The following is a 24459-nucleotide window of genomic DNA, read 5'->3' as shown; positions in this document are numbered from 1 at the left end:
ATTAAAGGCATGCACCACCCACTGCTAGGCCAACATGAGGAATTATAATAAAGGGTCACAGCAATAGGAAGATTGAGAATCATTGCTTTGTATCCTTGAAGTTAAGGATTTCCCCTTACTCGGAACAAACAATGGGACCCAGGACCTTGTGCAAGATAAACAGAACGTGTCCATCAGGGACCTGCATCCCAGTTCTTCATAGATGGCTTTTAACCAAACACCCCAACATTTGAAAGCTAAGTCTCACCTGACCTTTTCTCAGCCTGCTCGAGCAGGGTTGTAATTTCCTATCGCGTGAGCACAAGGCCTCTCTTCCTGGGCTGGGATTTGCATAACCACCCAAACCCCTGCCTTCCAGAACCCTGGCTCCTCCCTTTCTGGGAGCCTAGCTGTTACTTCACACAAACAGGCTTGGTTCTCAGTTCCATTTTTCTTTTACTTCTGGGGATTTCCCTTACTTTCTTGTGAACTCAATTATTCATTTGAGAGAATATTTATTGTCTTTTACCTAGAATTTCCCCTTGTCTGTGTGGGGGCAGGGTACTTGGGGTTCTCTCCTCTGGGGTGTTGCTGCCTTGGCTTTCAGAACTAAGCTTCTGCGGGGAGCTCTTTGCTCTACCGGGCCTCTCTGGAGAATGTCTGGGTCTCCTTCACAGGTGACTCCAGCCTTTCCTGTCCCACAATGTCTGTATCTCCTCAGCTTCGGGTCCTTTAACGAACCAGCTGAATCATCTCAAATTGGAAATCAGACAGTCAACCTGGTTCCTGTTTGGTCAGATATTTTTGGGTCCAGCTCTCTTATAAATCACTGGCCAGCTGGTGCATTGGCTGCCCCGGGGGTGACACCCATGCCTGCCCCAATCACTGGTAGTCTTAGCTGAAGTAGGCAGTCACGTGATTCCGGAGACAGTGACTTCTGCCCTTCCTGTGGAAGGGGGTGTGGGTGGGTCCGGCCCAGGGACTGATGGGCACAGATACTTAACACGAAAAGTCTCCACAATGCACTTGATTGATAACAGCCAGAGGGGTTTAGCTTTTTTTTTTTTTTTTTTTTCTTCCCCAGCTAAAGTCTTAACTTGTCTTCTGTGTTCACCCCTGGCATTGACTTTGTCTGCCTGTCTCAACACATCCACTCCTCCTGGGTTCCTCCTCTGTAATTAGTAAATAATGGGGAAAGGATTTATCCTCTGAAATAATCTCCGTGTCCTCACTTTTAAAAACTCCACTTTCAACACCGTTTTTTGTTACTCTTTAAAAGGGACGGTGTGATTCTAGGACTGGAGCACCCGCCGAGGAAAAGCCAGCACTGCAGAAGCAGCTGGTGCGTGAAGGAAGGAAGGGAGGCCTGCGAGAAGCTCCTCATGGCTGGACGGCACCCAGGGCAGAGCAGTGTGTGGAGGGTGACCCGTGGTACAAAAACTCACATGTGGGATGGGGGTTGTGCACCTAGCATCTTAGCACTCAGCAAGTGGAGTGTAGTTGGTTTGTTTGAACTCTTTTTGTCTTTGGGGGCCCCACTACCCAGCTCCCAAATAAATATGCAGAGACTTATTCCTTTTTTAAATTTTTTTTTATGGTTTATTTATCTTTATGTGCATTGGTGTGAAGGTGTCAAATCCCCAGGAACTGGATTTTCAGACAGTTGTGAGCTTCCATGTGGGTGCTGGGAATTGAACCCTGGTCCTCTGGAAGAGCAGTCAGTGCTCTTAACCGCTGAGCCATTTCTCCAGCCCCCCCCAGAGACTTATTCTTGCTTATGAATGCCTGACCTTAGCTTGGCTTGTTTCTAGCCTGCTTTTCTTAACGTAAATTATCCCATCTACCCTTTGTCTCTATTTTACCTTTCTCTATGTCTTTCTTTGCTTCTTACTCTGTTGCTGGCTGTGTGATTGCCCCTGGCATACTTCCCTCCTCTTTTCGCTCCCCCTTCCTTTTCTTCTGTTTATTCTTTCTACCTGTTAGCCCAGCCTATTTCTCTCCTACCTAGTTATTGTCCATTCAACTCTTCATTAGACCAATGAGGTGTTTGAGGCAGGCAAAGTAACAGAGCTTCACAGAGTTAAACAAATGCAGCATAAAAGAATACAACATGCCCCGGGCCGTGGTGGCGCATGCCTTTAATCCCAGCATTTGGGAGGTAGAGGCAGGCAGATCTCTATGAGTTCGAGGCCAGCCTGGTCTACAAGAGCTAGTTCTAGGCCAGGCTCCAAAGCTACAGAGAAACCCTGTCTCAAAAATCCAAAAACCAAAACAAAAGAAAACAAACAAACAAACAAACATTCCACAGCATAAGCAAATGTAACACATCTTAAATATTCCACACAGTAGAGGCAGGAGAATAAGAAGTCTAAGGCTAGTCTTGGCTATATACTAGTTCAAGGCCAGTTCTGGGACACATGAGGATCTATCTCACCAAACAAATGAAGGAAATTGTATATGTATATTCATTTGTAAATCTATGTGGTCTGGGTTCGCAGTGACTTGACTTACAATATTTGGGCTTTACAATGCTGTAGAAGTGGTACATATTTATCGCTATTTTTCTGACAATTCTAATTTCAATTTTTATGTATTTACTTATTTTTATGTGTGTGGATATTTTGCCTGCATGTATATCTTGGTGGTCCACATGAAAATGGCCCCCAAAGGCTTGCTTAGTTGAGTACTTGCTCCCCAGTTGGAAAAACCCTTTGGAATGCATCAACAGATGTAGCCTTGTTGGAGGAGGTATGTCACTTGTGTCCTGCTTTGAGGTTTTCAAAGGCTCTTGGTGTTCCCAGTGCTCCCTTTCTGGCTTATGACTGTGGATCAAGATGTGAGCTCTCAGCTGTTCCTTTGCTCTACCATCATGGACTCTGAGCCTCTGAAACCATAGATCAGATTTAATACTTTTTTTTTTTTTAAGTTTTTCGAGACAGGGTTTCTCTGTGGTTTTGGAGCCTATCCTGGAACTAGCTCTCGTAGACCAGGCTGGTCTCGAACTCACAAAGATCCGCCTGCCTCTGCCTCCCAAGTGCTGGGATTAAAGGCGTGTGCCACCACCGCTTGGCCTAATACTTTCTTTTATCAGTGGTGTTGGTCATAGGATTTTGTCACAGCAATAGGAAAACAACTTGTATCAGGCTTTCCTGGGTTGCCAGCCCCCAAATCATGACACAGAGACTTATTACTAATTATGAATGCTCGACCTTAGCTTAGGCTTGTTTCTAGCAAGATCTCTTTTGCTTAAATGAACCCATTTCTATTAAGCTCTGTGCTACCCTGAGGCTCATTTACCTGATCAATGTACTGCCCACCCTGCTTTCCTGCTTCCTCCGTGTCTGTCTAGCTACCTCCATAACCCCAGTGAGCTGGTTTCCCTTTTCTCTCTGTCCTCCAGATCTGCCTATCCTTCCTCTGCCGAACTATTGTCATTCAGCTTTTTATTAGACCCAATCAGGCACCTTAGGCAGGCAAGGTAAAACAGCAACATGTCATTACATAGTTAAATAAATGCAGTATAAACCAGGGCGGTGGTGGCACACACCTTTAATCCCAGCACTCAGGAGGCAGAGGCAGGCGGATCTCTGTGAGTTGGGGGCCAGCCTGGTGGTGTACAAGAGCTAGTTCCAGGACAGGCTCCAAAGCTACAGAGAAACCCGGTCTTGAAAATGCTGCATAAACAAAAGCAACATATCTTTACATAGTTAAACAATTATTCTGCAACACGAACAAATGAAACGTATCTTTACTTAGTCAAACAAATGTTCTATTTTGCAACAGGAACTAAGACAGAAGTCTGTGCACCGTATGTGTGTGTGCCTGATGCCTGCAGGGGCCAGAAGAGGCAAGAGGACATGGGGCTCCCTTAGGACTGGAGTTACAGTGAGATGCCATATGGAAGATGGGAATCAAACCCTGGTCCTCTCCAAGATCAGCAAGTATTCTTAAGCACTGAGCCATTTTTTTCCAGTTTCAACAACTCTACTTATGAGTTCTGGTATTTTGTTTGTGTGTGTATGTGCATGCGTGTGTGCATGTTTGAGAAAAGGTCTTACTAGCAGACTTGACGGAACTGGAACTAGATGTATGTAACCCATGCGAGGCTCAACCTGAGGCTATCCTCTTGCTCCAGCCAACTGAGTGCTCGGACTATAGGAGCTTGCAGAAGAAGAAATGCCACAAATTCCAGGCCAGCTGGGTGGGGTACAGAGAGAGTTCCAGCCAGTCTGGGCTAGCACGCAACCTTGTCAAATACAGACAGACAGAAGAGATGGCCTGACAGAGAGGGCCTGTGGTGTGTTGAAATCAATAGTCTAGAAGCCACACACAGAAGCACCTGAGCAAATGAAAAGCAACACTGCAAAGCAATTTCTTTCTGTCAAAAGGGTGTACTGGGGATTCAAACCAGGACAACAGGTCACTGGACAGGAAGCTCACTTTGTTTTTTATCGTAAGGCAGGTGGAACTGAGTCTCACCCCCCCCCCCAATCTGGCTCGAGGGGCTAATGTATAACCAAGGCAAAGGAAATAAAGATGGGGAAGGGTCATCTGGTAGGAACCAGTTCTGGGACAGGTGAGGAAGATGAAAAGGTTTGCATAAATATTTTGCAAGGTGGAAGAGATTTATGGAATCTTGACCCTTGGTGGCCTAGCGCCTCTGATATGAAAAACAAACAAACAAACAAACAATTTCCTCTCATACATTAACACGAAGACCTGAGTTCAGATCTCTAGCAGCCACATCAAAAGCTGGGTGGGGATTTGCATTCAACTTCTGTAACCCAGCACTGGGGGGGGGGTGTGGGGGGAGGTAGGGCATAGCCAAGTGAATTCTGGGAGCTTGCTAACCAGCCAACCTAGCTGAATCTATGCACTTGAGATTCAGCAAGAACCTGTCTTGTAAAAAAAAAGGTTGAGGGTGATTAAAAGGAACCATAGGCCTTGATCTCTGAACCCCATGTGCACATGCATCTACACACCATGCACACTTATTACACACACACATACACACAATGCTTTTTTGGGGGGGTTTCAAGACAGGGTTTTTCTGTGTATCTCTGGCTGTCCTGGAACTCACTTTGTAGACCAGGTTGGCCTCAAACTTACAGAGATTCGCCAGCCTCTGCCTCACAAAATGCTTTTAATCCCAGAATTATAATGTAGAAGAAGAGCAGTTTAAGGCTAGCCTCAGCTATTTATCAAGACGGAGGCCAACCTGGGCTACTTGCCAGCCTGTCTCCAAACAACAAAAAAACCACAAGGAAAATGGCTTTTAAGAGAAAAGAACAAGGAAAAGTCCATGTAATCAAAATAAAGCAGAACACTCTGGGTGGCTGAAAAGCAGAAGGACATCAGATGCGGCTGCCATGTACTCACGACATCACAAAGGCTGCTCCAAAAGCCCGGCTGGCTCTCCCAAGTAACCACCAAGAGGCCCCTCCTAGTTTCCTTCCTGTTGTTGTGCTTAACATTTAGAATAAAGTTTTATTGCCATGGGCCAGACTTGGTAGTTTATGACTTCAATCTTAGCACTTGGAGGCAGAGGAGAAAGCAGAGCTTGTGAGTTCGAGGCCAGCCTTTTCTACATGTTGAATTCCTGGACATCCAGGGTACATAGTGAAACACTTTTTTTTTTTAATTTATTTATCTTTATTTCCTGAGCATTGGTGGTTTGCTTGTATGTATGTCTGTGTGAGGGTGTTGGATCTCCTGGAACTGGAGTTACAGACGGTAATGAGCTGCCATGTGGGTGCTGGGAATTGAGCCTGGGTCTTCTGGAAGGGCAGCCAGTGCTCTCAACTCAACCTCTGAACCATCTCTTGAGACCCAAGACACTGTCTCAAAAAACAAACAAACAAACAAACATCATATGCATACCCAGAGTCCAACGTTATCTAGACAATTTCTCGTGGAGACTCCTTTTCCAAGGGATTAGGGTGTGTGCAAGGCGGCTAATCTGCACAAGAACAATTGTCACATTCTTAAATGATAAAGCAAGACAGAACACCTGTGAGCAGAGACACTTGTGGGAGCCGCTAAGGCACGTACCCAGAGGCAGGTTGTGTGGACATGGAGTGTATCTGAAGCCACAGGAAGACAGTCACCGTGGTATCCCTGGAGACAGACAGATGCAGAAATGGGGTGGGAGGCGATTGCCACCACTCTCTTCCTCTTTTGCATCGCTTGAGTTTCTCCCATTATTTCTGTTCTGGTGTCAGGAACGGAAGCCAGGTCCTCGTGCATTCTGAGCAAGCACGCTACCACTGAGCTACCCCCACTCCTGTCATTACTTTGTTTTGACACAGGGCCTGATGGGGCCCAGGCAGCCCTCAAAAAAATCACTATGTAACACAGAGCCTGACCTTGAACTTCTGACCCTCCTGGCTCTACCGACCACTCAAGTGCTAGAATTATAAGCAAGAGGTACAGTTCCGGGATAACACCCCTTTGTAAAATTTGCTTCTGATTTTTGTCACGGTGTTGGCCTCAAGGGTTGCCGGCTCCTGGTGCTGTTGGAAGGTGGTGTAGGACCATTACGAAGTAGGGCCTAGTGGAAGGAGGCCAGGTCACTGGGGACGTGCCAGTGAGAGGGGTACTGAGCCCTCGGCCCCCTTCCTGCTTTCCAATAGCTATGAGCTATGAGGTGGAGCAGTCTGCTCTGTCCTTCGCTTGTGTCCTGACCTGCCTGACCACAGGCCCACAAACAGGGCTGCCAAGTGACCCAGGACTGAGCCTCGGAAACTGGACCAAAAGAAAGCTTTTTCTTTATGATGTAGCCTGGGCTAGACTTGACATTACGGTGCCGAGGATGGTTTCTTTTCTTTCTTTCTTTCTTTTTTTTTTTTTTTGGTTTTTCGAGACAGGGTTTCTCTGTGGTTTTGGAACCTGTCCTGGAACTAGCTCTTGTAGACCAGGCTGGTCTCGAACTCACAGAGATCCACCTAAGTGCTGGGATTAAAGGCGTGCGCCACCACCGCCCGCCTCCGAGGATGGTTTCAAACTCTGAAGCTTCCTAGTTCAGCCTCCAGAGTGCCGAGATCAAAGGCTTGTGCCTACTTTAACTTTTTTTCCAGATTAGTGTGCAGGCAGGAGAAGGTGTCGGTGTATGCTTCTGTGCCTGAGGACAGGGGTTGATTCTGTAGGACTCCTCCGTTGTTCTCCACCTTTTGGTTGCTGGTGCTTGTTTGTTTTTGAGACAAGATCTCACCATGTAACCATGTAGCTCTAACTGGTTAGTCTCACTACATAGACCAGACTGGCGTGGACCTTAAGAGATCTGCCAGCATCTCCTTAGTGGTGGGATAAAAAGCATGTGTCACCTCCAGGTTCTCCACCTTATGTTTTGAGATGTTGTGTTATATATATATATATATATATATAATTTATATATATATATATAAATTCTAGCCCCACTTTGGAACACTAAGGTGTTTTGGCTGTTTTTGGGAGGCTCGCCACCCACCTCCTAAATAAATCACACATACATGGAATCTTATTATTACTTATGAATGCTTGGCCTTAGCTTGGCTTATTTCCTTCCGTTTCTTTTCTTTTCTTTTTTTTTTTAATTATTTTCCTTTTATTTGCCTTGGTGTTTTGTCTGCATGTATGTGTGAGGGTGTGAGATCTTGGAGTTCCAGACAGTTGTTAGCTGCCATGTGGATGCTGGGAATTGATCCCGGGTCCTCTGGAAGAGCAGTCAGTGTTCTTAACCGCTGAGCCATCTCTCCAGCCCCAGCTTGGCTTATTTCTAGCCAGCTTTTCTTACCTTAAATTATCCCATCTATCATTTGCCTCTGGACTTTTATCTTTCTCTATTTCTGTATTTTCTGTATACCTTCCTTTATTTCTTTCTCCGTGGTTTGCTGTGTAGCTGGGTGGCTGGCTCCTGACGTCCGTCCTCTTCCTTTTCCTATCTTGCTCCTCCTTCTTCTCCTCCCAGGTTTCTCCTTCCATTTATTCTCTCTGCCTGCCAGCCCTGCCTATCCCTTCTCCTGCCTCTATTGGCCATTCTGTTCTTTATGAGACCATCAGGTGTTCTAGACAGGCAAAGAATCACAGCTTCACAGAGTTAAACACATGCAGCATAAACAAAAGTAGCATGCCTTAAAATAATATCCCACAGCAGCCTCTCACTGAAGCAGAAGCTCACTGAGCTAGACTGGCTAGCTGGTCACCCTCAGGTCTTCCCGTCCCTACCTCTCTAGTGCCAGGATTATAGGTATGCGCTGCTATACTTTCATGTGGGTGCTGGGGTTTGAATTGTGGTCTACATACTTGTAAGGCAAGCACTTTACTCAAGGAGCCATTTCTCCCTCCCTTTTGTTCCCTCCCCTTTTCCTCCCCCCTCCCCACCCCGAGAGCTTGCATAGCTCAGTCTGGTCTTGAACTTACTGTGTAACTGAGGATGACCTGACTGTCTGCTGTTTCCATCTCCGGAATGCTAGGATCATGGCATGAGCATCCAGGCCTGGCCCAGACATGTTTCTAGCTCCCTTGAGTATATACCTAGGATTGGAATTGCTGGGGCGTACAGCAACTCTATGTTTACCATCTGAAGTACAGATCAGATGTTCATTTTCTGAAATGGATGCATGCATGCAGTTTTTCACAGTTCCACAGTGACGCATCAAAGCTCCATGTTTTCCTCACCCAATCAACACGTGTGGGTTTCTTGTTTGTTTGTTCTTGTTGGTTGTTTTTCTGTTTTTTTGAGAGAGGGCGAGAGGGTTTTCCTGTGTAGCCCTGGCAGTCCTGGAACTTGCTCTGTAGACCAGGCTGGCCTCGAACTCGGAGATCCACCTGCTATCTCTGTGTCCTGAGTGCTGGTATCAAAGGCTTGGGCCACTACTGCCTGGCTAACCCTTGTTTGCTATTTGAGACCTTCTCTTTTGGGTGCTGTTTTAGCTTCTCTTCTTGTTGATGTGATAAAATGCTCGAGCAAAAGCCATTTAAGGATGGATGATTTATTTCAGCTCACAGTTCATAGGAAGTGGAGGTGGCCGATCTTGGTCCTATCCCGTTCATTGTCAGGAAACAAGCAAGGCAGGACTGCTTCTGTCCATCTCCTTCCATTTACACAGCCCAGGAGCCCATCTGAGGAATGGTGCCACCACAGTGGGCAGGTCGCCAACCTCAATTGACATGATTAAGATAATCCCTCACAGGCAGCCCCAGAGGTCCACCTCCCAAGTGATTCTAAATACCCATGTCAAGTTGACAATTAACACTGACCTTGGGAGACGGGGTAGGCAGATCTCTTAGCAATTTTTAAAGTCAGCCTAGTCTACATAGTGAGTTCCAGGCCAGCCATGGCTATCTAGGGAGATACTGTCTCCAAAAACAAGTGGCACACGCCTTTAATCCCAGCACTCGGGAGGTAGAGGCAGGAGAATTTCTGTGAGTTCAAGGCCAGCAGGGTCTATAGAGCAAGTTCCAGGACTGTCTCCATAGCCAGTCTGAAACTGAGAAACCCTGTCTCGAAAAACCAAAAAAAGAAGAAAAAGCTTGCTTGATGAAAAGCAAGCACTTGGAAGGTTGAGGTAGGTTAATTGGGAACTCAAGGTCGTTTTCAGCTATGTAGAAAATTCTAGGCCAGTCTAGGCTACAGGAGAAACTGCCTTAAAAATGAAGCAACAAATAATCTGAACAAACAACAAGAAAAAAAAAAAGTTAAGAGAACAACTACTAACCAGAAGTGAGTTGGCTTTCCACTCAGGGAGAGCCACTTGCAGGTCACAGGCAGGGCAAGTTGGCTGCCTCCAGCTCCAGGGCCAGCAGCAATTGGCTGCCAGGCCATCCATGGCGCGCACACACACACACACACACACACACACACACACACACACACGTCGCCAGAGCCGATTGGCTGCCAGGCCATCCATGGCGCGCGCACACACACACACACACACACACACACACACACACACACACACGTCGCCAGAGCCGATTTTAAAGACAGAGTGGGTGGAGGCGCTCAGACTGCTCTTTATGACCGTAGGGAAGCTCTTGTCGTCTCAGAAGTGTTTCCCCCACTTTAAACCACACTCAGAGAGTCTCCGCCGACCCTGGATCTCATCTGTCTGTCCCTGTCTCGCTCCTTCTAAGCCCAGCTAACTGCACGGGTGTGAAGCGGTTCAGACAACAGCCTGGGGTGAGGTGGGCTGGTGCCAACTCACTTTCAGAGCTGGTCTTTCCAAGCAGCGTTTCAGGCATGCGCAGTGCTCAGGCCCGACTCATTTTCATTTGCAGGGAAACTTCGGACTGTAATGACTGTAATGAGGCAAGATGGGAGGAAAACGGGGGAAATTGTTCCTGCCTCTTGTTGGTAGCTCATGCTAGCCCCAAGCCCAGAACTGGCACATGTAATCCTAGCTAATTTAGTTAGCACACACTTGGCTTGATGTGGTTCTTAGGCTCCCCTTGAACCATCTCACCAGCTGTAGGTGCTGTTGCTGGTGCTCTCAGGTGAGGCACAGAAAGTTGAAGAGATCAGCCATTATCGCAGAGCGCTGAAAGTAGCAGAACAGGCTTAGCCTGTTGAGATGATTAAGTGCTAAAAACATTCTTTATTTATGCATTTATTTAATTAATTAGTGACACTGAGGACTGAATTGGGAGGCGGCGCTGCTGCCGCGCTGAGCTATACCCCAGCCCCCTTCCCCCACCTTTTTTCGTTTGTTTTTTTTTTGAAAAGTTGAGAAAGGATTGTGCTAAGTTGCCCCAAGTTGTCAGGGTGGGTCTTGGCTTTGTGGTCTTCCTGCCTCGACCTCCCGGGGACCTGAGATTATCTAGCCCCGCATTTCTTTCTTCTTCTCTTTCCCTCCGTGCTGGTGATCAAAGCCATGGCTTTGCGAATACAAGGCAAATGCCCTAATCACTGAGCCCCACAGCCTACACTCTCAACCCCTAGTAACACCATAAAAGAGAGGATGTATTCGGGGGAAGGGGAAAGCAGGAAAACAGAAGCAGTCTTTGGGAGACAGGCATAGAGGCTCACCCTTGCCAGAAGCAGAGCCGAGAGGAACGCTCTGGGTTTCTCTTCAGCCTGGATTATACAGTGAATTCCTGGACAGCCTGTGCTAAAATGTGAGATCCGCTGAACATCAAAGAAAGCTGAGCAATGGTGGCGCACGCTTTTAGTCCAGGCACTCAGGAAGCAGAGGCAGACAGATTTGTGTGAGTTCAAGGCCATCCTGGTCTACTCTGTGAGTTTCCAGGATAGCCAGGGCAGCTACCCAGGAAAACCCTGTCTCAAAAAACCACTCCCCACCCCTCCAAAAAAGAAGCAGAGCCCCTGGACTAGACCACACACCGAGAGGCATTCACTCACCCGTTCACGTCACTTAAAGCCCAAGCAGGAATAGCCACTTGGACTCCTGTATTCCACTGCATCTAGAGATGGCCGTGTGGCCCAGACCCCCATTATAATGAGATACCGGGGGCATCTGATTAGGCTAGGGAAAGTGAGGTATTGAGAGAAAAAGTGTGCTTGTGGCTATAATATCCTTCTCAACACTTACTGATTCCAACACTGACTGCATTTGGGGCTTAATTGTGAGCTGAGATGATGATGCTTCAGCTCTGACCATCACTTGGTGACCACGAGGCTATAGGCTCCCGTCAGAATGACAATATGATGTGATGGGAGGGGAGGGGAGTCATCTGAGCATCCTCCTGCTTTAGGAACAGGCTCTGCAGCAATCTGCCTTTAGAATTGTTGCTCAGCTATTTTTTTTTCCTTATTTTATTCTATGTGTGAGTGTACCTCATGTGTGCCTGGTACCACTGGGGTCAGAGGAGGGGGTCAGATCTTCTGGAACTGGAGTTACAGGTAGTTTATGGGCCACTTGGGTGCTAAGAGCCCATCCTGGGTCCTCTGCAAAAACAAGTGTTCTTAATTGCTGAGCTACTCTTGATCTTAGCCAAAAGGCCAAGAACTGAACTACCTCCAGGAATGTTTCAGAGGACTGGTAAACATTTTTGTTGCTTGTACATTGGTGAACAGGAAGTAAGGCAAAGTGGAAGAGGTTGACCCTTGAGGTGTATATCCTTGGTCAAATGACTGATTAGTTTAAAACCTCCATTTGCTCATCTCTGAAATGCGGGATAATCAGCATTCTTTCAATGATTAAATGAATGGGGGGGGGGTGTTGAAAAACTACAAAAAGTGCCTGAAAAGCTGGGTATGCTGCTGCACAGAAGGACCACTGTGAATCTGGGACCAGCCTGGACTGTGGCATAAGACCTGCCTCAAACAAACAAAACAAAACTCCACAAAAATGACAAAATAAAAACCCCAAAGTACTTGAAACATATAAGTGCTCTATGAGTTCTGGGGGTACTGTCCTCCCTTTCTGACTTGAGTCCTGTAGCACCCAGCTTTTCTATTTTTGGAAATGTTTGGTCTACAGAAAACGTAAGTCTATGAGAAACACGGGTTGAGGGCACACAGCTCAATGCTAGAGCGAGTACTTAGCTTGCATAAGGCTCGGGTTCAATCCTAGCTCCCAAAGCAACAAGACCAAATTAAACCCAGCAGACACCTGCATGCCTGTCTGTAGTTTGCTTTCCATCACTAAGCTAAACGCCATGACCTAAAGGCTTTGTTTCCACTTGTAGTTCATCACTGAGGAAAGCTAAGGGAGTGACTATAGCAGAGGCAGTGGAGGAACCCTGCCTGCTGGATTGCTCGGCCTGCTTTCTTTTTCTTTTTCCTTTCTTTTTTTTGGTTTTTCGAGACAGGGTTTCTCTCTGTTACAGTCCAAATTCACAGAGCTCTGCCTGCCTCTGCCTCCCGAGTGTCAGATTAAAGACTTGCACCACCGCCTGGCAATAATTATTCCTTCTAATGGACTTTTGTTATATTTAAAATTATTATTAGTACCATTTTAATTAAAATTATTATTATTACGATTATTAGTTTTAAGATAGGTATTCCATATGTAGCCCTGGCTGACCTGGAGCTCTCTTGAGATCTCCCTGTCTCTGCTTCCTGAGTGCTGGGGTTAAGGGTGTACACCACCACGCCAGCGTTGGACTTGGCTGCTGCTGTGTGACTAGACTCCAGAGGTGAAGGGTGGAAGTGAAGCAGGGACTGCCACAGTGCAGGTGAGAGATCCCGAGGTGACAGCAGAGGGAGGATAGAATTAATTGTATTCACATTGAAGACATTTTATATGGATTGTCTCCCAAGACAATGTCTATTTATCTCACTAACCCAACTCCAAATTCCTTTCCAAGTTCTTTTTATATAAAAGCTCTCCTCAAGCCAGGAGTGGTGGCATAAGCCTATAAGGCGGGTGGATCTCTGAGTTAGAGGCTAGCTTGGTCTACAGAGCGAGTTCCAGGACAGTCAGAGCTATGCAGAGAGAAACTGTCTTAAAATCTAAAAAGAAGAAAAGAAAGAAAATAAGACTACGATTTTTTGCTCTGACTTTTATTTATTTATTTTGGTTAGGCATCTTTTTATTTTCTTAGTCCAGGCAGACTGTAAACCTGTTTGGGAGGTTGACCTTGCATTTTTGTTTCTCGTGCCTCCAGTTCCCGAGGCGTAGGTCACACAGACTGGTTCTATAGAATGCTGCGCATTTTGAATTTGTCTTTTTTTTTCTTGTTAGATTCAGGTCCCAAAACACTACTGAGTCAGCCTTCTGCTCTGCCTCGCATCCTACTGGGAGACGCGTGATGACAGTTTGAGCCACTCCCGGTGACTCTAAGTTCAAGCCTCCCTTGGTTAAGGTAGCGTCTCCCAGTTCTTCCCACTCTAATATAAGTTGTTCTCTGGTGTAAATCATGATACTTGAGAGATCACACCGGGGGACTAAATACCTAGTGACCCAAAACCCTTTCAGCCAGTGACATAGCAGGGCGTCTGAAAAGTAAGGACGACGCCCCCTCAGCTGCTTGTCTTGAGGACCGGTGCTTGGCGCACAATGAACACTCCATAGATGTCAGGAATTCCAGAATGGAGATGAGCAAGCGGGAAAACTAACACAGCCGCTCGAGGTCCTTGGAGGGCTGGAGGCATCCAGACCACTTGACCACGCCTCTACCGCGCGCACGGCCCCCTGGGACCCGTAGTGCTGGGCGTGGCCACAGGACTACAAATCCCGGCGGCCCCCGCGCCGCGGGTTCAGCGGCGGCCGCCTCAGCTCCTCAGATCGCCGGCGGCGGCCTCGGCGGAGTCGGTGTCGGCGGCCGGGGCTGAGCTGTGAGTTTCCGATCGAGAGCTGCGCTGGGGGAAGATGGCGGCGAGCGGTGAGTGGAGAGAAAGGCGGCGGCAGGCAGCGGGCGAGGCCGGCGGCATGGCCCCGGGCGGGGGTCTCGGGGGTCCCCGGCAACGCGCGGCGCAGGCGACAAGGATCGGGCGGGCGGTGATGGGCTTCGGGGCCCGCGCAGGGTCGCGAGGAGTTCGCGGCCGCGGCCTCTGCTGCTTGAGCTCCCCCCCGCCGAGTCCCGGGTCGGAGAAGCGCAGCGCAGCCTCCTCTTCCCGCCGGCGCCGCCCGGCGGTGCGGACTCGGACTCAGCGGGCAGAGGCTGGAGCTCCGCTGCGAGCGGGCGCGGCGGACGCGGAGTCTGCGGTGCGCGCGGGCTGAGTGCGGGGGGTGTGTGCGTGGTGAGAGCAGGGTCTGGGGTGTGTGTGTGTGTGAGATGGATGTGGGGTCTGCGCGATGTGCCAGGTATGTGGTGTGGATCCGGAGTCTACGAGGTGTGTGGGGTGGATGCAGGGTGAGCGTGGAGTCTGCAGGGTGGATGCAGGGCGTGTAAGATGAGTGTGCGGTGTTCGAGGTGTGTGGTGGTGTGTGCAGGGTGAGTGGAGGTGTGAGGGATGAGTGCAGGGTCTGCGGTCTGTGCGTGGCGAGTACGGGGTGGATGCGGGGTCCGCGATGTGTATGAGGAATTGGAGGTGTGTAGCGTGGGTTCGGGAGATGAGTGCGGGATCTGCCCTCTGTACGCGTGGATACCGGCTCTGCCGTTTAGTGTCACCTATCAACGCGATTACTTTCACCTTCCGAAATTCCCAGTCTTGATTCGTTCATTGATTCTGTTCGCAATAGTTTAAATGAACCGAGCCTCACAGCCTGTGTGAAGTGGGAGGCAATGCTACTTCGTAGGCAGTTTGAGGGCGCCCAGGGTGGAAAAAGTTAACCAGTAAAGCAGCTGGGAGAGGCCAGATCATCTCAGGCCCACGGAACAGGAGCCCAGGACTCCATACTGTATGACACGGAAGGTAGGAGACTGTCTTGAAGTCGAGTAACTTTTCTCCCCCTCCCAAATGCGAAGACTTCCTTTTTTTTTTTTTTTTTTTTTTTTCAGTTTCTGAGTAGCGCTTCAAAGCCAACTTGTTTTTGTAATTAAGCGTGTGCGGTAAAGGACCAGGAAGGCGAGTCCCCAGTCTGCTGCAGGCTAAGTGGACTGAATGAGATGAGAGCGCTGGTGTCAGGGTTGTCCGAGATTTAAACGCCAGCTCTCATCGGATCGGCTGGCCGATCTGTGCTGCAGGAAAGCCTCAGGATTTGTTTCTGCAGGTTGTTGTGCAGACGAGATGCCAGGGGAGGAGTGTGGATTCCAAATCTTCAGCAAATATGCTGTGTGTAAACCTCCGAGTTCGTGAACCGTTTGCTCTTTTGAAAAATCAAATGGCTATCTGTTTATTTAGAATAGGTTTTTCCATATATGACACCTAACTGAGAAGAACAAAAATATTCTCTGAGGCAATGACTGCTAGCCATTCATGGGTTATGTTTGGCTTTGGGACTAAAGAGCAGCAGGTATATACAGAAAGAAGGAACAGAGAGAAATGGGGTGGGAACAGTGTTTTCTTTTTGCTATCTTTACACCTGGAGGAGCTGGAGGGATGGCTCAGTGGTTAAGACCACAGGCTGCTTGCTCTTCTAGAGGACCCGGAATTGATTCCCAGCATCCAGCAACTGTCTCTAACTCCAGTTCTAGGAGTCGCCCTCTTCTGGCCTCTGTGAGACCAGGCATCCACCTTGTGCTTGGACATACATTAAAAAAAAAAATCTTGATAGCTGTTAGAAAGGCTCTTTTGAATTGAGTGCTTCTGTTGCTTGGTGTAAAACCCTTAAGGAAATAATAGCTTGTAGGGTGAGGAACCCTGAGGGTCCATTGTAAGATGAAGCCTCTGTTGGTAACATGTAAAACGATATCAACACAGTAAGTAGCTCCTGTGTCGCTGGAGGTTGCTTCAGGTTCTGAACTTAAATGAACAGTAATCTAAAGTGCCTCTGATCCTAAATTATATGTTGATAGAAAGGACTTAATTGTCCAATCAACATAAGAAAACAAAAAGTCACATGCCAGTTTTTGGGATATAGAAAAGTACATTTGTAGTTGGGAATTGTGGACTTGGTGAGAGGCTGTAATTGTAAACAGTTTCTACCAGAAAGCATCCCTTAACCAAAGAGGTCTTCAGAACACAGACGCCAGCATGTGATCAACAAGATTGTCTTTTTTAAAAATTGTTTTATGCGTGTTATTTTGCTTGCATGTATATCTGTTCACCATGTGCGTGCTTATTGCCTGAAAAGATCAGAAGAGGGTGTCAGTTCCCTGGAACTGGATTTAAAGATATTTGTGAGCTGGGTGTGGTGGCTTACTCCTTTAATCCAAGCACTCGGGAGGCAGAGGCAGGTGGATCTCTTGAGTTTGATTGAGGTCAGCCTGATCTGCAGAGTGAGTTCCAAGACAGTCAGGGCTACACAGACACTGTCTTAATAATCAAAAGTCAAAACAAAATAAACAAAAATGTTTGTAAGCCATCCTGAGGATGTTGGGAATCAAACCTGGGTGCTCTGTAGGAATAGCCTGAGTGCTCTTAACCACTGAGCCATCTCCAACCCCCCAAATTGAGATATGTGTGTGTGTGTGTGTGTGTGTGTGTGTTATGTCTGCATGTGTTGGTATACCACATCTGTGCCTGGTGTCTTCGGAGGCCAGAAGAAGATGTGAGATCAGAAGAGAGCATTAGCTTTCTTGGAACTGGAATTTCTAATGATGAACTGTAGATGCTAGAGTGTGAACCCTGATCCTCTGTAAGTGTAGCAAGTTCTTTTAACCAGTAAGCATCTCTCAGCCCCTATCTTTGGTGTTTTGAGATGGTCTCATTGTTCAGGCTGTTGTAGAACCTGGAGCTTATAGTTCAGGTTGGTTTTGAACTCATCATCTGCCTGCCTCAGCCTCCTCCTAGTGCTGGAATTAGAGATATGACAGACACCTCATTTGGCTAGGATGCTCACTTTTTGTAAACCTCTGCATCATTGAACTCTACCTCCTGCTTTAGCCTCTCAAGTGGGATTATAGGCATATCCTACTTTGTATTGCTAGAATGGTTTTAAAAATTAGTACTGGAGAGTTGAAAAGATGGCTCAGTGGTTAAGAGTACTTGCTGCCCTTCCTTCCTTCCTTCCTTCCTCCCTCCCTCCCTCCCTCCCTCCCTTTCTTTTTTTTTGAGGGGCAGTTTTCAAGCAAGGTTTTTCTGTAGTGTTGGGAACCTGTCCTGGAACTCTGTAGACCAGGCTGGACTCGAACTCACATAGATGCATCTGCCTCCTGAGTACTGGTATTTTTTTTTTTTTTTTTTTTTTTTTTTTTTTTGCTTTTTTTTTTTTTTTTTTTTGCTTTTTTGAGACAGGGTTTCTCTGTGGCTTTGGAGCCTGTCCTGGAACTAGCTCTGTAGACCAGGCTGGTCTTGAACTCACAGAGATCCGCCTGCCTCTGCCTCCCGAGTGCTGGTGTTAAAGGCGTGCGCCACCACCGCCCGACCTGAGTGCTGGGATTAAAGGCGTGCGCCACCACTGCTCAGCTTTTGCTGCATTTTTAGAGAACTCAGGTTTGATTCTTAGCTCATAACCTGTTGTAACTTCAACTCCATGGCATCCAGTGCCCTTATCTTTCTTCCCCAGGCTCCTGAACATGGTGCACGTACATACACACAGGCAGTCATATACACTCAATAAAATAAATAATATTAAAAGATTACTAACAGTCTGCCAGGAGGTGGTCGTGTATGCTTTTAATCTCAGCACTATGGAGGCAGATCTGAGTTTGAGGCCAGCCTGTTCTACCAAAGCCAGTTGCAGTACAGTCAGGGTTACACAGAGAAACCACCTTGAAAAAAACAGCAACAAAATTTACTAACAGTTCATTAAAATAATTGAACGGGGGACTGAGAGGTGGCTTAGTGGTTAAGAGAATTTATTGCTTTTCCAGAGTTCCTAGCACCCACGTGGCAACTCAAGGTCAGGGGATCTAATGCTCCTTTCTGGCCTCCATAGTGTTTTGCCTGCATGTGGTGCACATAAACTCATGCAGGCACACACACATTAGGAAAACTTAGAAAAAACCCAGAATGATAGTAGAGCTATGTCATTATGGATTGTATTAAATAATTTCTGACTTTTTTTAATATATTTATTTATTTATTATGTATACAATATTCTGACTACATGTATGCCTGCAGGCCAGAAGAGGGCACCAGACCTCATTACAGATGGTTGTGAGCCATCATGTGGTTGCTGGGAATTGAACTCAGGACCTTTGGAAGAACAGGCAGTGTTCTTAACCACTGAGCCATCTGTCCAGCCCCCTCATTTCTCACTTTTTAAAATAAAAGCCTAAATGTATTTAATTTTATGTGTATAGGTGTTTCACCTGTATGATACACACACATGTGTGTGTGTGTTTGGTGCCTGAGGAAACTTTTAATACCCTGGAACTGGAGTTATAGATGGTTGTGAGTTGCCATGTGGTTACTTGGATTGTGAATCTTCTGCGAGGGCAGCTAGTGCTCTTAACCCCTGAGACAGTTCTCCAGCCCTGTGTCTAAATGTTTTTGAGTGATGGTCAAACGCAGGCTGTGCCACTCGTCCACACCCCTAGCCACTTTCATTACACCTAGTATAAAAACTTCTGTGCCGGGTGGTGGTAGTGCACGCCTTTAATGCCAGCACTCAGTAGGCAGAGACAGGTAGATTTCTGTGAATTCAAGGCCAGCCTGGTTTACAGAGCAAGTTCCAGGACAGGTTCCAAAGCCACAGAGAAACCTTGTCTCAGAAAAACCAGAAAAAAGTTTTTTTTTTTTTGTAGGGCATTTCCACCCTCTTAGTAAATAGAAACTCATTTAGTAAGGAGGGAGTGTACTGTGGGGCCCTGAATAATCCTCTTTCTGGAAGATTTGTGAACAAAATACACATTTGAGATGATTGCTTAGTAATATCTTGCTTTTCTTTTTGGGTACTGGGGTTGGATCTCTTGTATTCTAGGCAAGTTCTCTGCCACTGAATTGCCTCCCCAGCCCATTAATGCCTTCTTTTTCTCCCTTTTCCCCCCTTATGATATTTTTATTTTATTTTATTTTATTTTTTTTTGTTTTTCGAGACAGGGTTTCTCTGTGGTTTTGGAGCCTGTCCTGGAACTAGCTCTTGTAGACCAGGCTGGTCTTGAACTCCCAGAGATCCGCCTGCCTCTGCTTCCGGAGTGCTGGGATTAAAGGCGTGCGCCACCACCGCCCGGCTCCCCCTTAGGATAGACTCAAATCTGTGGGCCCTTCCCTCTTCTATGTGTGTGGGCATGCACCTGCCATGGCCCAGCACTTATGCCTTCTTGACCCATCTTTTTTTTTTTTTTTTTTTTTTAATTTTCGAGACAGGGTTTCTACATAGCTTTTGGTTCCTGTCCTGGAACTAGCTCTTGTATCTTGTAGACCAGGCTGGCCTTGAACTCACAGAGATCTGCCTGCCTCTGCCTCCCAAGTGCTGGATTAAAGGTGTGCACCACCACCGCCCGGCTTGACCCATCTTTTTATTTGCATTTTTTTTCTAAAACAGGATCTTACTGCATAGTCCTTGCCATCTGTAACTGACTGTGTAGACCAGGCTGGCATAGGCCAGAAGTGCCTCTTCTGCCTCTGCCTCCCAAGAAACGGAGTGAAATAACAGCTTATTTATTTATTTATCTATTTATTTATTTATTTATTTATTTTTTTGTTTTTTTTGAGACAGGGTTTCTCTGTAGCTTTGGTGCCTGTCCTGGAACTAGCTCTGTAGACCAGGCTGGCCTCGAACTCACAGAGATCCGCCTGCCTCTGCCTCCCAAGTGCTGGGATTAAAGGCGTGCGCCACCACCGTCCGGCCAGTTTATTTATTTTTAAATTGTTTTATTAGTTTATGTGTATGAATGTATATGCAACCACGATGCCTGCTGAGGTCAGAAGAGGGTGTTTGATCCCCTGGAACTGCAGTTACATGGATGTGAACTACGTTGTGGGTGCTGGGAACTGAACCTAGATCTGCAAGAGCAACAAGTGCTCTTAACCACTGAGCCAACTCTCCAACAACTTATTTTTTATGATGCGTGTGTTCGTCCCTGTGGGCTCATGGGTTCATGTGTACCACATGCATGTGCAAGGAAGGCCCATTTTGACCCACTGAAATAAGGTTCCTTTCTGTGTCAGGGACAGTCTACTAAGGGAAAGAGTAGCTTGTAAAATCCAGTCAGTGGATAAAGGTGCTTGGGCAGCCTGACAACCTGAGTTCGGTCCCTGCATCTCATTGACGGAGCAGACACTTAAAAGTCTGCACCTGCGCACATGTCATCATCTAGTCTTTTGTGCCGTGGCTGCATGGTTCTAAAGTATTTTCTATGAAGCTGAAAGCTGCTGTTTGGGAATTTTAAAGTATTTTTTAGTTTGGGGAATAGAATTGGGTGAAACAACAACAAACCCCAACTGCTGTTGTCCTGTCCCTAATTGGTTGCTGATGTGAATGGCTTCAGGGTTTCTTTTTGGATTTTGAAACTCTGATTTAATTCTAAGCCAGAGCATGTACTTTTGAAACTTTTAATTTGTTCTAAGTTCAGAATGACTGTTGCCTCCAGTGGCAATTTGTCCACATAGCAAATTGGATACAGTTTAATACCCCCCTTACTTTGCTAACGCTTCCTGGGATTGGAAAAAAAAAGCACGAGTTGTTCTTGTTGCCTCCCGTCCATTGAGCCAGGGATTGCTGCCCCAGCCGCGTTTGTGCTGCTGCTGCTGCTGCTGCTGCTGCTGCTGCTGCGTGTGTGTGTGTGTGTGTGTGTGTATGTATGTGGAGCAGTGTGGCGTATTCTCTTTGCTGTATTGATGGGCTAGAGCTCTGGGAGCCAAGCATTGGCACTGGAGCGGAATGTTTGCTTTTTCTCATAGGAAACTGGAAGGAGTGGCTGTTTAGACTGCAGGGAGTTTTGAGGTGGGTGCTGCAGTGAAATGTGGCTCCTACTGAGTGCATTCTAGGCTGGGAAGGGGTTGGAAGGGATATTCAGCTGTTAGTGTGGAAGAGGGACCCCAGGAACCCGAAGCTGATCTTAATGCTTGTTAGGTAAATATATATCCATTGATGTCTTAGAGGACTCCTGGGGATTCTTTTAGGCTAAGGATACACTTTATCCACAGCTAACCAGTTTTCAGTCTCCAACAGATGATGACATTGTCTTGATTTAATCACCTTTCCTTTTCCTTCCCCTGTTGAAAAGCTGTTAAAGGAACAGGAAAGTGACCAGAAGATGCTCAGCGGGAGTGAGGCCAGTTCACACACACTGGGTAATCTTCTTAGCCTGCCAATGCAGTTGCCGATTTGTCGTCAGCGCTAATTTAGCTTGGTAGGAGTTGCTGTCTAGGTCAGTTTGTAAATGGGGCAGTAATAAAGGCATATTTAACTAGCTATACCATAGTCATGTAGGGTAGAGGCAGGCTCAGGATTCTCACCTGACTGACAGCGTATCTTGAAATGTTCTCAGAACAAGTGAGCTAGGGCCTCCCTCCAAATTTGTTAGGAGCGTCTTGTCCTGTTTTTTTCCCCTCCGCTAATGTTTGTGTTGATGGGCTCAAGAGGTGTGGTTTCTGGTGGACTATTCTATACTGCTGCTCTGTTTAATGGGCTGACCTCCTCGGTTAGAGCTGTGGGAGGGCTAAAGCTGAGCTGATTCTCCGTTACCTGCAGAATGCCAGGAAGGGAGTCCTGGCCTGGACTTACAGCTTACTACACCGGAATAGTGGGTGGATGATGGATGGGAAGCCTGAGACAGGGTTTCTCTGTACTCCTGGCTGTCCTGGAGTGCACTTTGTAGACCAGGCTGACCTTGAACTCAGATCTGCCTAGCCCTGCCTCCTGAGTATTGGTATCAAAGGCATGTGCTACCACCTGGTGGTTGGTTGAATGGTAATTGTATAGGTTGAATCCCATTGCCCTGAACTCTAGGGGACAAGTTACATTATTTTGTTGTACTAAAGTAAGGGTTTATTAAATATTGTTAAGTTGGTTCTTTTGTTTTGCTAGAAGTAAAAGATCTTGGAAAAGTTTCTGTTTATTGTACCAATTTGACAAGTTGACTCATGAACCTTTGATTTTTAAAGTTTTTAGACAAGGGCAAAGGACCGATGGCCTGCTGGGAAATAATTAACCACTTGTGTGTGAGTCTCTTCTCTGGGCTAGCTCAGCAGCCTAATAAGAGTTTACCAAGCATTCCACATTCAGACTGGGATCTGAGGAGGGACGCTCCGGCTGTCCTGTGAGGCCGGTAATCTAGTCTGTTCTCACAATTCAAGATGTGTAAATGTGCTTCATTCTGGTGTCACGTGTCTGTAAAAAGGGACCTTGCCCAGCAGTGGTGGTGTACACTTTTAATCCCAAGGAAGAGGCCAGCCTGGTATACAGAGTGAGTTCCAGGACAGTCAGAGATGTACAGGGAAACTTTGTCTCGAAAAACTAAAAACCAAACCAAACAAACAAAAAACCATCTTGGACCCTTGCATCATTTGAGACACTTAGGTCTCAATAGGGCAGGTCCCTCCTCCCCCACTTTAATTGATGGTGATATTGACAATTTCGATGTAAATTTCTTATTTTTCAGAAACAGGCTTCGTATAGTCATGAAAAAGAGTCTAACCTGTGCATAGGCAGAACGATATTTCCCTCTAGTTCCTCCAGTTATGTTCATTTTACTGGCTTTTTTTTTTTTAACCAAACTTAAGCCATTTGTGGCTTAGCTCACCTACCAAGGCAGGCGACTTTCAGTTTGTTTAGAGTTTGGATTGGTGCAGCAAGGCATTTTTGAAACCGTTCTTTTCAGTAGATGGTCCATGAAGGAGAGGAATCTGAAAGAGGGAATTTCAAAGCAACCCAAGCAGTGTTTGAAAGTCCTCTGGTCTTGAGAATAATGACTGGCGGGCAGGCAGGAAGCCTGCAGCTGTGTTGTGGCATTGTTTGTCCATCTCTGGCATCTGAGACCTTCAGTACAATAGAGGAGAAAGCCTGGGGAGGGAGAGAAAGGCATCGCTAGGAAAAGGGGGTGCTTTCAGGGTGAATACTGTTTAACTGAAATCCAAGACGAAATTATTTCCCTTAAGAGCATTTCTTTGTCATAATCTGTCCCAAACTGACATTTTTATAATGAACGTTAACTGCTATTGGAAGAGCAGCAGGATCCTTTACTGTTTCGAAACAACTGAAAGAAAAGATATATGTCAGAAAGGCTGGAAGTGTTTTCCCTCTTCTGCAGTCTGGGCAGTATCGCTTGCTAACTTTGAGGAGACTTCTGGTGTCCAAGAGTTCAATACTTTGTATGCTCTGGGTGTGTCTTGCTCTAGGGACAAGAGATTTTTATTTTTGAGATTTGGTCTTCTGTGTAGATAATGCAGTTTGAAATTTAAGTTCCGTACCTGAGCCTCCCCTGTGACATGGCATAGAACACCCTGCCAGGCTCCATGTTTTTTTAATATTTGATACAGGGTCTTGCTAAGGCCTGGAACTTTCTATATAGAGTAGCTTGACTTTGATCCTGTGATCCTCTTGCCTCTGCCTCCCAAATTCACACTACCAGCTTCTTTCAGCTTCAGTTCTTCCTGCAGAGGATGTAAACGGAACTGACACATTATGATTTTCAACAGATCATAGATTTTACATGGTGTGTATTGTCCAGTGGGGGACATGGGGATGTGAGATGAGGGGAGGAGACAGGTTAACACCCAGTTGTCACTAGCGAGAAACAATTAGTGAATTTAAGTTGCTTGTGAAGAAGCCTAGGTACTTGATTCTGTGTCCTGATTAAAATTTGGTGATTTGGTGTGGACCTGAGCACCTGCCAGTGCTCTTAACATTTGGGCATCTCTCCAGCCCATAGAGGCACACACTGTTGTATGTTTTATACAAAGTTTATTGGAGTCTATAGCCTATCTTAGAAAATAACTTTTTGGAAGGTCTAAAATTCCTAGTGTTAAAAGGAGGTTAGTTTTTAAATTTACACACACATGCGCGCCCACACACTCATGTGCGTGTGATATTTTGAGACAGTCTTTCTGTAGAATAGTCCTGACTGCAGCGGAACTTCTCAAGTGGACTAAACTGGTCTTGAACTGGAGATCCCCGTGCTTCAGACTCCTGTGTGCTGGTTTTACAGGTGTGTGCTGACATGCCCGAC

General features: G+C 46.6%; 1 protein-coding gene across 1 annotated transcript in view; it reads left to right on the top strand.

Annotated features, from left to right (window-relative positions):
• The first annotated feature begins 14109 nt into the window (after positions 1–14109).
• Positions 14110–24459, top strand: part of Ncoa3 (nuclear receptor coactivator 3) — an 88818-nt gene continuing 78468 nt past the window's right edge. The window contains exon 1 of the mRNA XM_041670405.1: positions 14110–14241. The gene's annotated coding sequence lies outside the window, so the exon portion shown is untranslated. The remainder of the gene's footprint in view (positions 14242–24459) is intronic.

This window comes from Microtus oregoni, unplaced genomic scaffold (genome assembly GCF_018167655.1).
Source record: "Microtus oregoni isolate MIOR12 unplaced genomic scaffold, Mior012 000020F_ref0000438, whole genome shotgun sequence".
Taxonomy (NCBI): Eukaryota; Metazoa; Chordata; class Mammalia; order Rodentia; family Cricetidae; genus Microtus; species Microtus oregoni.
Note: the sequence above shows the minus strand (reverse complement) of the source record. Positions and strands in the feature narration are given on the sequence as shown.